Source organism: Galeopterus variegatus, unplaced genomic scaffold, assembly GCF_000696425.1.
Source record: "Galeopterus variegatus unplaced genomic scaffold, G_variegatus-3.0.2 Scaffold97, whole genome shotgun sequence".
Classification (NCBI taxonomy): Eukaryota; Metazoa; Chordata; class Mammalia; order Dermoptera; family Cynocephalidae; genus Galeopterus; species Galeopterus variegatus.
The window spans coordinates 14,405-27,813 of NW_007726208.1; positions in this window are offsets into that span (position 1 = coordinate 14,405).

Consider the following 13,409-nt stretch of genomic DNA (forward strand, 5'->3'; position numbering starts at 1 on the left):
AACTTCAGCAGAATGGAAAGAATTCTTCTTGCTCTTTTCAACACCAGCTATTTTCTTTCAAGGTTACAATCTTTTATTAAGGTACATCTTTGGGTCCTTTCCCCTTGGATAGACCACCTAGCATCTGCTTTTTTTTTTTTTCTGGAGATTTTTAAATGCTTTATTTAACCAAAATGTTGTCACTCAATGTTTCAGAGATGAGGAATAAATGGATTTCTTTCCACCACAGTAATGGCCACATAATTAGAAAGTCTTTAAAGGAGGCTGCTCAGCATAGTGATGTAGACTGTGGGTTCTGTGGCCAGCCTGCCTGAGTTCTTATCCTGGCTTCCCATGATGACGGGACCTTGAACAATCATTCAACCTCTTTGTGTCTCAGCTCCTTCATCAGTAAAATGGGAGTAATCAAACTCATCTTGTGGGATTATCGCAAAAACTAAATGAGTTACTGAAACCTCCCTATGGACCACAATAATCAACCACATTGTATATTAACAAAATAAAATAAAATTTAAAAAACTACTATGATAAAGCTTAATTTATAAATTAGGCAAAGTAGTAGATTAACAGCACTGACTAATAATAAAACATCAAATACAACAATTAAAAAAAAGTAAATGAGTTAATATATGCAAGAGTACTTAGAACAGTAATAGGAGTTTTGGTTATTTTATTACTGTTATTATCCAGGGCATACTAGAAATAACATCTAATTTTTCAAAAGCAGCTGGGAAGGATACAAAGGCGTTTTTATATAGATGGAGTGGAGTGAGCTGATGGAAAGAGTGTGCTGGACGGTGAACTTACTGCTCATGAGCAAAATAGAGGTGGCACTAGTGTCCAGGACTGTGGATCTGAGTAGCAACACTGGATACAAACTCCTCTCAGATTAGGGAGTAGGTGCAGAGCCTGGCAAAGCCCTGTTTCTCCCCACAGAATATTCCAGCAGATAAAAGAGATCCCAGGCTTGGGAGAAGGAACACTCTAGAGCTTGCAGGAGAAGCTACAGATCCAGTTGTAGGCATTATACAGTGGGCACATTTTGGAGTATCCACAGGAAAAAAATTACTGGACAAAAATAATGGGTATGGGAAAATTTAGAATGAGATGGGTGAAGCATCTAGTTGGGGTTTTACTTCATTGCCTAGGGAAGACAGAATAACTCTGTAAGAAAATTGTCGTCATGAAAATACCAGGGGGTATTTTAATTGTACCACTAGGTACAATGAGACTTTCATAATATAGGTGATGAGGGCAGAAATATTAAATGTTGTATAAAAGATTAAATGAGATTTGTGCTTTCTTTTACCTTTCATGTTCTGACAAGCTGTGTGTCTTGTTTCCATAACACCACATCATGCAAATAAAAATGACATGTTTCATAACTGGAAAGCTGATTGATGTCATAATTCAGATATGATTAAAATAACTGGTGTTTTAGATAAGAGTTCAAAAGGGAATAATGAAGGTCAGAGAGTGTTACCCTTCAAAGCCCTGCTCATTAATGCAAATTTATATGGTGAAGTTCCATGAAACGCTTTTCCCTGAAGGAAATTATAGAGTATTGAGATAATTAAAACCTGATAAAGACCAAAAAGAATGCATCTACCATTGACCTGGGCTATTGAAGACAACGACTGGTGAGAGCACTTCTTCCCACCCACTTCTGCCAATACTACTTCAGTTTTTTGGTACATTTTCCTGCTTTTCTTACTAATGCTTTCAAAGTAATTCATAGTTCATCCTCAGTCATCTCTCCTCGTTGTTACTTAATAACACATTTTGACTTCCAAGAAAAAGTAGGACTTGTTCTGAAAGTTGAAACATGAACAAATATTTTGTTTACAAATCTTTTCTAATGAACAAGTCCTGTTGTCACTGTACGTGACCACTGAAAATAGTTTCTATTTAAAATATAAAATTTGAAGCTTGAAAAGAAAATCAGCTAAGGTCTTCCTTGAGTCAGAAAGAACTATTGAAAGAACTATTTGAAACTGTTGTGACTGCCAAAAAGGAAGGATAATCATAGATCCTGACTTTGACAGCATCAGTGAATAATAGTTGCGGGGAACTGTTACATTTAATGAAAACACACATCTGAGCCTCCAAAACCTTTTTGTCTCTTCCTTCTTTTATTTCTTTAACAGCTTTATTGAGACATAATTCAATAAATTCATACACTTGACCAATCTAAAGTGTACAATTCAATGGTTTTCAGTGTACTCATAAAGTTGTGCGATTATCGCCACAATCTATTTTTATCATTTCATCACCCAGATAGAAATCCCATATTCATTAATAGTCACTCTCCATTTTCCCCAACCCTCTAACCCTAGGCAACCAGTAATCTATTTTCTGTCTCTGTGGATTTGCTTATTTAGGGCATTTCATATAAATGGAGTCATATGATGTATGGTCTTTTGTATCTGGCTTCTTTCACCCAGCATAATGTTTTCAAAATTCATTCATGTTGTAACAGATATCAAGAATTCACTTCTTTTTATCGCCAAATAATATTCCATTCTATGAATATACCACATTTTTATGTATCTGTTCATCAGCTGATGGACATTTGTGTTGTTTCTACCTTTTGGCTCTTGTGAATAATGCTGTTATGAATATTCATGTTTAAAGTTTTTTGTAGATATATATTTTAATTTCTTTTGCATATATATCTGAGTGGAATTTCTGGCACATATGGTAACTTTATATTTAACCTATAGAGGAACTGCTAACCTTTTCCAGAGTGGTTGCACCATTTTGCATTCCCATCAGCAATGTATAAATGCAATTCCTCAATATCCTCACTAACCTTTTCTTTTACCTTTGCTGTCCCATAGTAGTTTTTGTCTCTCTTTTCTACCTTCTACCTGTTTCTTCTGTCTTGTTCTCATTACTTCACTCCCCCTCTACCTGTCTGTTCATTTCTCTTTCCTCTCTCCCTTTACTTTCCTTTACTTTTTAATCACGTTTTAAAACAAAAATAGGTATTAACAAAATTATTCTCAATTTTTCAGATTACCCACTCTGTGAGTCTTGAAATCATATGACATCTCCCTCTCCAGAGCTCCTTCACCTAATCAGTCTACCTGTGAATTCTCTTTCCTATTTGTCCTCTTCTTTGTACTTCTTTGCACTTTCCTAAAACCATCCTGCCTCAGGCATTCAGTGTGTTTCAACTGGACAATCACAGTGGCTGTTAACAGATCTCTTTGTCTCCAGATCCCTTCCTCTTCAATACATCCTACAATGTTGTGGCCAGAATTATCTTCCAAAATACAGTTCTGATAATGTGAGTTTCCAGTTCAAAAACCCTCAGCTATTTCTCATTACATAGACTATAAACTTTTTTTGCTAAGTATTCATTCATTCAAGAAATATCTATAGAAATCCCATTATGTGCCCAAAACTGATTTTGCTCTCATGAAATCTGTGGTGAACAAGACAGAAAAGATCCTTGCTGTCATGGACCTCCCAGGCTAGTGGAAGGAGACAAAGGAATAGTCAAAGAGTAAATTTCAGCTTTACAAAGTAAAACACATTGAGTGACTGGGTATGGGGAGTGACTGGGTTTGCTTAACTGGTAATTAGGTAGCAGGGATTAGTCCTTAAAGAGACACCATTTGAGCTGAGAGGTGAATTGTGAGGAAGCAGCTTCAGAAAGATCTGGGGAAAGAGCAACCAGGTGGCAGCAAGTTCTGAGAGCTGGAACAGGAGTGAGCTAATTGAGTTCCTTGAGGAAATGAGGGCAGAGTGCTGGATCGTGGTGGGTACCAGGAAGGGTAGAGAAGGTTAGCCAGAACGACAGACAAGGAATAAATCATGCGGTCTCTGGAGGCCATGGCAAGGTTCTACTAACTCTACGGGTTATAAGAATCTACTGGACAATTTTAAATGTGTAAGGGAGGATATAATTCACATTTTTAAAAGAAAGGACTTTCATTTGCTGAGTTAAACTTACTCTTGCACTCTTAACGTGTTGTGCTTCCCTTTACACGTGCTATCCTGTTTCTTAACATTCACCTAACCCTGTGTTTTACTCGCAAAACACACTCTGCCTTAAATGCCTTCTCTACCTCCCCTTCCCCAGCTGCCAGCATCTGCTTTTCTGGAAATCCTTCCATGTGCTGCTGTCATACTTTCTCCCTCCTTTAAGAGCCAGTTCCTTTCACAGTTATCCCACCCTGTTAGCAGCTATCTTGTAATCTTCTGTACTGTTTTGTTGCTACTTATTTTATCGTATTGACCATGTTGCATCTTCTGCTCTGTCTGTTTGTGCCACTGACCTTGCCCTTCTCTCTGCTTTAGCTCCAATAGGCACACTCTATATCTTGTCATGATTAATAGCCTGAATTTTTCTGAAATCTAAATTTTAATAATCCAGCTCTTTAACTACCACCACCCATTTTTCTGGTGTACTACCTTAGTATCCTGACTTCAATCCCACTGGGACCTATAATCCACAGATCCAACACCTTTTCATTGTCTCCATCACCCTCATGTCCCTGTTGGCACAGCCCTCCTCATATAGCATAGATATCATGGTCCCTCATTATATGTATTCTCTGGTCTACACTCTTAGACCTGTAACCCTCTCTCACTTTGTCATAATCAACTAGCAAAACCCAAACCCTGGTTAAATACAACTTTCTACTTACTTTTTGTTTACACAAATATAGCAGGGAAAAAATTCTCAACTATGTTGATATGTCTCCTTCATGACCACTAACCTCAAGTTGGCCCTCAGTGCTTCCTGGCCATCATCCTGATTTAGTTACTCTCTCTTTCTCCTAAAGTGAGAAATAGACAATTATTTCATGCCTTCTCAAACTTCTAATATGCCATTTTTCATCTGCACCCTCAGCTTACGACCTTGATTAGAAAATAGAAATAATCATATCAGAGCATCCACAACTCTCACTGACACATCTGCCACTGTGTTTTGCTTTTCGTACATCTCATTTCTGTGCCTGTATTTTCTGCCTTTCTTGTTACTATAGGAATGTTTAGCAATGTGCTTGGCCCAAAGTGGGCAATAAATCCTGGTTAATTCATTGAACTGGCATTGCTTTGTCTTCTGCAGATACAATGCAATGTAAGGGAAGGGGGTATGGGATAGGGAGTGAGAAAATTGGGTTCTAGTCTTTACCTCCTACTATTGGTCAGAATTACTTTGAAAAGGGGAAGTCAATAGTTAAGACAATTATCTAGATAATTAAGAGGAAAAACTCTCATGTTCTCTTAATTGCCGGGATGGTTTTCTTGACATCCCACTGATCTTGTCTGTTTGTGCTCTATCACATATCAAGAAAGTTGTCTTGTGAGCAAGAATGAGGCTGAGAGTTGCCTATTTCTTGGTTTGCATCTTTTTTCCTCCCTTAGCTTTATGAAGATATAATTGACATACAAAATTGTATATATTTAAGGTGTATAACATGATGTTTGATAAATGTATACATTGAGAAATGATTACAACCAAGCTAATTAATTTATCTGTCACCTTACATACTTACCACTTTGTGTGTGTATGTGGTGAGAACATTTAATACCTACTCTCCCACAAACTGCAAGCATGCAATGCAGTATTACTGACTCTAGTTACTGACTCACTGTGCTGAATCTTAATGCACACCTGGAGCACTATCCTGCACCAGACATTTATGAAAGACGTTTGAAGCCATTAAGTGATACAACTATTTTATATATCAGTGGGTTTGAGGGAAAAGAAGTACATTTTTATATGATATTTTACCTCTTCTAGTCAATTCTGCATTTCTCACATAATATGGAACAGAAAATAAGCAATATTTTTCCCTTATCACTTTTTTTCTTAAGATTTTGGTTACAGCAGCCTCACCAGCCCTCTGAGGAGAGGTTGCATGTGTGGTGGAAAGAGCCTGCCTGGGTCATTTTCAGACGGAATTCCTTGGCACTCACCAGTTGTTATGAGACCTAGTGTCATTTATGGAGTCTGAGTTTATTAATCTGTAAAATGGAAATGATCCCTACAGAGCTATGACAAGAAGGAAAAAAGATAGGAAGTTCTTACTCAATGTTAGCTATCATCAGACTTGATTAAAGACGTGGCTGTGACTGCCTGACCCTACTGAACAAAATTGGATGGCTTGAAAAGTGTACAGCTGATAACTGCTCTGACCAAGGCAGTCGAGGCACTACAAAGAGTGCTTTTTTTGCAGGCTCCTGTCAACACTATAACCAAGGGATCTCTACAGATAATTCTCTTGTCACCACTTTCCTATTAGTCACCCTCACTTTTTAGTGGCAAAATACTTGCCAGAGGGTTACTATATTACTTCAGCTAAATATAAATGGCATCTGCATATATCTGATATGCTATTTTAATTGTTGGGAATTTTTTCGGCCTGTGTTTAATACCTTTGCACAGTGTAATCAGAGCCCCACGAGAGTGGTTTTGGAGAGTGTTAGGGCCTCTGGAGAGGTAGGGAGTGGTCCTTTATTCAAGGTTGCCCCACCTTATTCCACACAAGTTTGGGAGAACAAAGGGTGAGGTGTAAGGGTAAAGCACAGGTCACCCTAATAGTAGTAATATCAATGATAATTAATAGGTTCATTTATATAGCACTTTACAATTATAAAGAGCTTTAACATACCCTGGAATACTTGATCCACCCAACATCTATATAAGATTCATATAGTAAATATTATTATGTCAATTTTTCATTTGAGGCTACTGAAGCTAAAGAGATTTGCCCAAGACCATAAAAGCAGTAATTAGTTGAGACCACCTAAATTCCCCATCTTCTGTTTATTAACATTTTCCTCTATATAACACAGATTCTAATCCAGAATTACCATAGCAATGACCAAAAGGGACACATTAGAAAAACAGAAGCTTGAGAACAGGAAGTAAATTTTGCTGAGCAAAATTATACTGAGATAATTTTATTATTTTCATCCAAGATCCAGGAAGTCTGGAAGAGCCCCAAGACTCATAAAAGTGGTGCATGGCCACAGTTAAGAACTTCTAGTACTATGTGGAATAGCCATGGCAACCAGGGCCATGGAGTGGAGTTATCCAACACACCATGTGAAAGAGGCATGCCTGTTTCACGTAGTTTATGTCTCAAGATACTGAGGCCACTGACTGACTGAGTTGCAACCTTCAGGGAAGCCCAAAAGAGGTGAAGGCCAGAAAATAATTATTCCTCTTGGAGGGACCTGAAACCCTTTGGTGAGGAGATTTAATTTTCTTACAAATAGGACACAATAAACCATTCAGCTGGGTCTATTCTCATGTATCTGAATGAATGAATCCAAGTCAAATACTTATCGCAAACTTCTAAAACGTTACCTTCTTATTTGTTGCATAAGGGTCATGATCAAATTCTCTTTTGATATACTGAACTCTCTTCTGAATGGCACCTCCATTGGGTTCATTAGCAGTGAAGACCTTGTGCTTCATTGTAGTTTTCATGGTGTTTACCTCAAGTATCATTACAGAGGTGGAAACAGGTTCCCAGAGGTCTTGGGGCTGGTCTATGATACACAGCTATTAACTGAAGGAGTCTTGATTCAAAGTCAGGTGTTCTGACTCCAAATCGAGTGCTTCTGACATGCTGTGTGCTCTAAACTGCTATTTACTTCGTAATGGGAGCATTTCAGTAATCTGGATTATAATTTATTAGTTTGTTATCACGTAAAGAATCTTTGGTGAAAACATGAGTATTTTACCGGGGAGTTTGTATTTGAACTTGAATTGCAAGAATTATAGAGAATTCCATTTGTATAAACTGGCAAGGTTTGACAAATTCAGGTAGTCAATGACAAAGCAATAGTTAATCTTAGTAATTCTAAAACCAGCAACAATGAGACTTAAATATCAAATCATTCATAGAATTATTCTCTGCCTTGTCTGTTATGTATTTTATGCCTGCTGAAGCATATACGTATCTTCCATAACAAACCTATAAAATGAGCTTTAAAAGAAAGGCTTGTAATTTGCATTTTTCTTGAGAATGTCAAACTGGTCAAAAACAAAACAAAGCACCTGTTACATTAACCAAAGGGCACCCTGCATTGATAGTCTAATAACTCCAGTCTAGAATTGCCCTCCCCTACTTCTCTATTAATAAAAAATGTACTCACTTTTCAGACCTCACCCAAGAACTCTATTTGAAGTGTTCATTTTCTATTCTGCTCTAACTTTGAGTTGTTGTACTGCTTTTCAAATTTCAGTTGCAATCATCACAACTTTTTCCATGTCCACTAATACTTCTAAACCAATTGACGCATTTTTAATATGGCCAGTCCCTAAGCAATTCAGTATTTGATATATTAGCTTTACTTTTCTAGTATACATTAAAATAAATTCTAAAATCATCTCATTTATCACCAGTAGTTTAAATACTGGTCTTTTAGGTGACACTGATAAAGTACTTTGATTATACCTGTACTTAACATTTATTCAATTCTAAATTGTATTATATTTGTCACTCACTTATTCTGGTAAGGGGAAGAAAGTGAGAACTATGTTTCTTTTCTTCCGCTACCATATGCCTAGTTACAAATCTTGTCCTGGTAGTAACAGAGGACATGTTTGTTGAAATGAAACAGCATGGAGCTCAGCTTATTGTTATGCAGATGCTTAGTTGGCATATGATACATTTTCAGTATTCACTTGGTATGACCCCTGTGGATAAGCCTGAAATTCTCTGATGGATTTATCCAACCTGTGGATCAAGACTGCATTTTAACTCAGTAAAATACCAATCTCTAGAAAATTTGGAAGGCAGTTCCTCTTAGATGGCTAATAAACTGAGAAAAATAATTCAGCCTGTGCTGTGAATTTGTGAAGCAAGATTTATCTGGATGAGTTGGGTAATAGTAATTTCAGGCTACAAACTTCTCTTTTATAAGTCTACAAAATAAAATAATCATTGTACATTACATACTCCTACAGGGACATTTTAAGTATCATGAGCTTTGCTTATTTCCATTCTGTGTCATCATATTTATGATTGAGATATCCCCTTCCTAAAACATGATATATGAAGGCAAAAATCATCAAGAGAAATACTAAGTAATTTTACTATTAAAAAAACTGAAAAAAACGAATAACTCCAAACCTTCTATTTATCAAAATTTCTTAAATAAAATGGAAGTCAAATGGCAATTTAGAAGTTATATTTTACAAATATGAAAAGGAGTAGGTTAATTCATCAGCACAAATAAAAAACCATTAAGTTTGTATTGCTTTTAAGCTAACATTTTTACTTTACCATTTAAAAAAAATTTACCAAGTTTATCCTAATGCTAGGTACTGCCAGTCACTGTCATTGTAGTGGTGAACAAGCCAGATGCTGTGCCAAATTCATCACTGTAATTTTAGAATCTGGAATATGATAAATGTTCAAGAATTTTTTTTTTAATCAAAAGAACAGAACAAGAGGAGAACCCAGAAAAGAATTCTAAAGACTTACATTTAAGATATGGGTAAAGAAGGCAGAAGCCTTAAGATCAGAGAAAAAAATAAGAAATTAAGAAGAAATAAGGAGGAAAATAAGTGTGATATGATAACAAAGAATAAAGGGTATTCAAGGACGGATTTATCCCCAGTGTCAAATACTACTGAAAAATCAAATATGGTAAAAATTTAGTTTATTCATTGAATTAAGCATTGGGGAATCATGAGTGACCAAGGCAGAAAAAGGAACAGCGAGTAGTGGGGCCATAAATCAAATGTCAATGGGTTGGAAGAAAAATGGAAAGTGAGGAAATAGAAGCGGGGACCCACAATTCTTTTATGAGTTTGACTGTAGATAGGAAGAGAGAGGCAAGTCACCACATTATATGGAATTGATGGAGGATTTTTCAATGGGAGAGTTTTGAGTATAGTTACAATAGTATAAAATAGCTAGTGGATATCCTGAGGTTGGGAGGAGAATTGGGTTCAGAGCATATTTGAATGATCATGGATTCTAAACTATTAGGTTCACCCATGGAAAATACCTTTCATGTAGGCCAAAAGTGGTCATATATTGACATTTTCATATAGTTTAACCTAACAGATTGGGGAACATAGACACACCATAGGCATCCTCTTGAGAATATGTATAGATGCATGTAGGTTTGTTGGTTCAATAACAGGAAGTTTAAGGAATTCTCATCTAATTGATCAATCACGTTATCTCTTTGAAGTAGTGAAAAGCTGAAATAACAGTTGATGAGAACTGGAAATTTGAGGAGGTTGTAGAAGTTGGAGTAGTCATTATGGAAAGTAGACTAATGGGATGTAGTAGGAATGGTGGGCTGAGTTGAGGGCTTCGATGAATAGGCACCCTGCCACATTTGTGAGATTTTCTGTAGCATTCCCCAGTGGCCTGAACAGAGGTGAGCCATTTTTCAGATAGTTGTAGTTTTCCTAGGACTAAGCTAGTATAACTAATGAAAGAGCTATGAGGCAAGAGAATTTAGTGGAGGTCAAGACATCAAACAAATTTTAACAAATTTAAATTTGTTTAAATGGTGAACTTAAGGATCACAAGAGAAACAAAGATGAGTGTGTGTGAGTGTGTGTGTGTGTGTGTGTAGGGGGTAGCAGCTTATGAATATGAAGAATTTAAAGAAGAATGAATGAATAAAAATAAAAATCCTGCTGCATTGTAAATACCGAAGACAGAAGGAAGTTTAGAATAGTGATAGATGTGCAAAGTTGTGATTCAGATAGAGTGATTGCAAGTCATGACAAAGTCCAGGGTGTGAACATGAAAATAGCATTTGAAGACAAAATTATAGATCAAGGAAATACATGACTAGAAAGTTGGACATCAACTACAAAGGTACTGATGAACTAGGGTGAATGTAGGACTTGGAGTAGAAAAGGAGATTAGGGTAGTGAGTGCCAGGGTGTTCATAAATCGGGGGCATAACCATGGGGTCTGTAAGGATAGCAGTGAGGAAGGAAAGAAGGTGGATAGCAGAATTGTGTGAATCTCAAAGGAACAAGGCAGTTTTATGGGGGTATGGAGAGTACTGCTTCAAAATGGCATGGTAGGGCCGGCCCGGTGGCGCGCTGGATAGTGCACCGCTTGGGAAGCGCGGTGGCGCTCCCGCCCGAGGGTTCGGATCCCACATACAGACCGGTTCCCGCTCACTGGCTGAGTGAGGCGCGGGAGCAACACCGAGGGTTGCAATCCCGTTGCCGGTCCCCGGTCCGGTACAGGGGCAACACTGAGGGTTGCGATCCGTTGCCGGACACGGAAAAAGACAAAAAAAAAAAAAAAATGGCATGGTAGACAGACACTAAATCTTCAGTCATGAAGTATCATGGAATATGGGAGGATGGGAAACCTTTACTTAAGGGGGTTCATAAAGAATGCTGTGTCCTGAGGAAAGAACTATATTTCTTTTACTCGGAGTACACGAAATAGTAAGTGAAAAAAGACATTTAGGATATAGAGTTGTTTGTTAATCATAGGATGGTATGTCAGGGATTATGAAAGTGTTTGTGCAGAAGAGTATTTATCCTAAGGAGACAATTTTGAATGTGTGCAAAAATTACCCAAAGGGGTGTTCATTATTAAGGATAATCATGTTTGCAATACATTGGCAAGTGCAATGTTGACCTCCATGTGTACCAAGTTTACCAAGATAGAAAAATAAAAAAAATAGAATACATGTACATCAAATATTATCATGACATTTTCCTGTAAAAATACTTAACCATAGATTAACAGAGATATGTTTTTTTCTTTTTGTTTAATTTAAAATATGATTAAAAAGGAAAATATGAGTGTATATATAGGTATACATATGTGTGTGTGTGTATGTGCTAATAAAGCTTTAATTGAATTTTAAAGCTTTGATCATGCTGCTTCAAAGATATTAACTACTGTTATTCAGTTTGGGGGCCATATGTCTTCTCTCTTTTTTTTTTTTTGCATCTAGTCCTAGCCCTACATTAACAATGCCAAGCTCCTGGAGCCCAAGGAACTATCACAGAAGATGAGGGAAGCCTCTCAATTAAATGACAAATTTGTTTTCCAAATTAAAATCATTAGACTCTGTTTCCTACATTTGCGTATTTTAATGTGACCAAGTTCTTTTATGCCTACTGTTATAAAACCAAAACTTGACTTTAACAATACAGGAAATAACTTAAAATCCACTGATGTATGTTACTACACATTTTCATGCAGATATTCTAATATTTCTGTGTGAGGCAAAGAGAAATGTTCAATTACTCACAGTCTCATGGTACAAATGAAGTAATCTAGGGAATCTGTTTGATAGTTACTCATTTTTAGGAAAGAAAATAAGGATTAAATACTATAAATGTATTTACACTTATATTACTATATCTAAATACAGAGTGGTTTAAATATTTCTGTGTAAAAAAGAGTCTTTAAATATGGTTTGAAATTCATTTGAGTCAAATGTAGAAGACCCAGACAACCAGGAGCTGATGAGTTGTTGGCTGGAAATTAGCTGGTCCCAAATAAATTTGAACAACAATCAAAAGGTTCTGCTCACATACATGTGCCAAGCATTCCACTAGGTACTGGCATGTACAATAAATAAAAGATATATTTTTCTTTGCATTACTCACAAGTGACAAAAACTAATAAAGATTTATTTGTGTATTCCAAATAGAGAAAACCCTCTGAGAGTTAATTACATGAAGTCATTGATTATCAATGAGAAGAGTAGAGAAAGCATTTTGGCAGCACCTTTCCCACCCATCCCACCACTCACATCCTCACTTCCCTCTCAGCAACAAAGCCAAGGAAAACCAAACCTAGTATTGCAAAAATATATAAAGTAGGCATGCTTATTTATCTGAATAGAGAACAGAACTGTGATATTTTCAAGGATTTGGGACCTGGACAGGACAATTTTGAAAAATCTTGGAAATGGAAGTTAACAGGAATGTAGAAGACTAAATGGCTTCTTGGCTTATTGACCAGATGTAGGTCTTTTGCTTTTCCTAGATTTTTATTTCACTCTATTTTTCTTGTCTCTCTCCTTTCATGTTACTTTCGTCTGTCTCTTTACCATTCTGGTAGCTTTCTTTTGCCTTTAACCAGCTATAACACAGAATTGACATTTACATAAGCCTTAAAGAAAACAATTAAAACTGTATGTTTATTCATTCCTATGCCCCAGTGTCACCAATGGTGCCTGGCACATAATAGTACTTAAATAAATGTGTGACTATTAAAGAGCAAAAAAAAAAATTGATTAATTGAATTATTTTTATTGGTATGGCATCACCAACTTTTTCTCTATAGTTTGGAGATGTTTTAAGTAAAAATAAAAATAATAATATATTAATAATAATAATCTTGTTTTTATTACAGTGAATTTTCTAAAAATTTATATGTGTATTTTTTAATTAACACATTAACTGTACATATTTATAGGATACA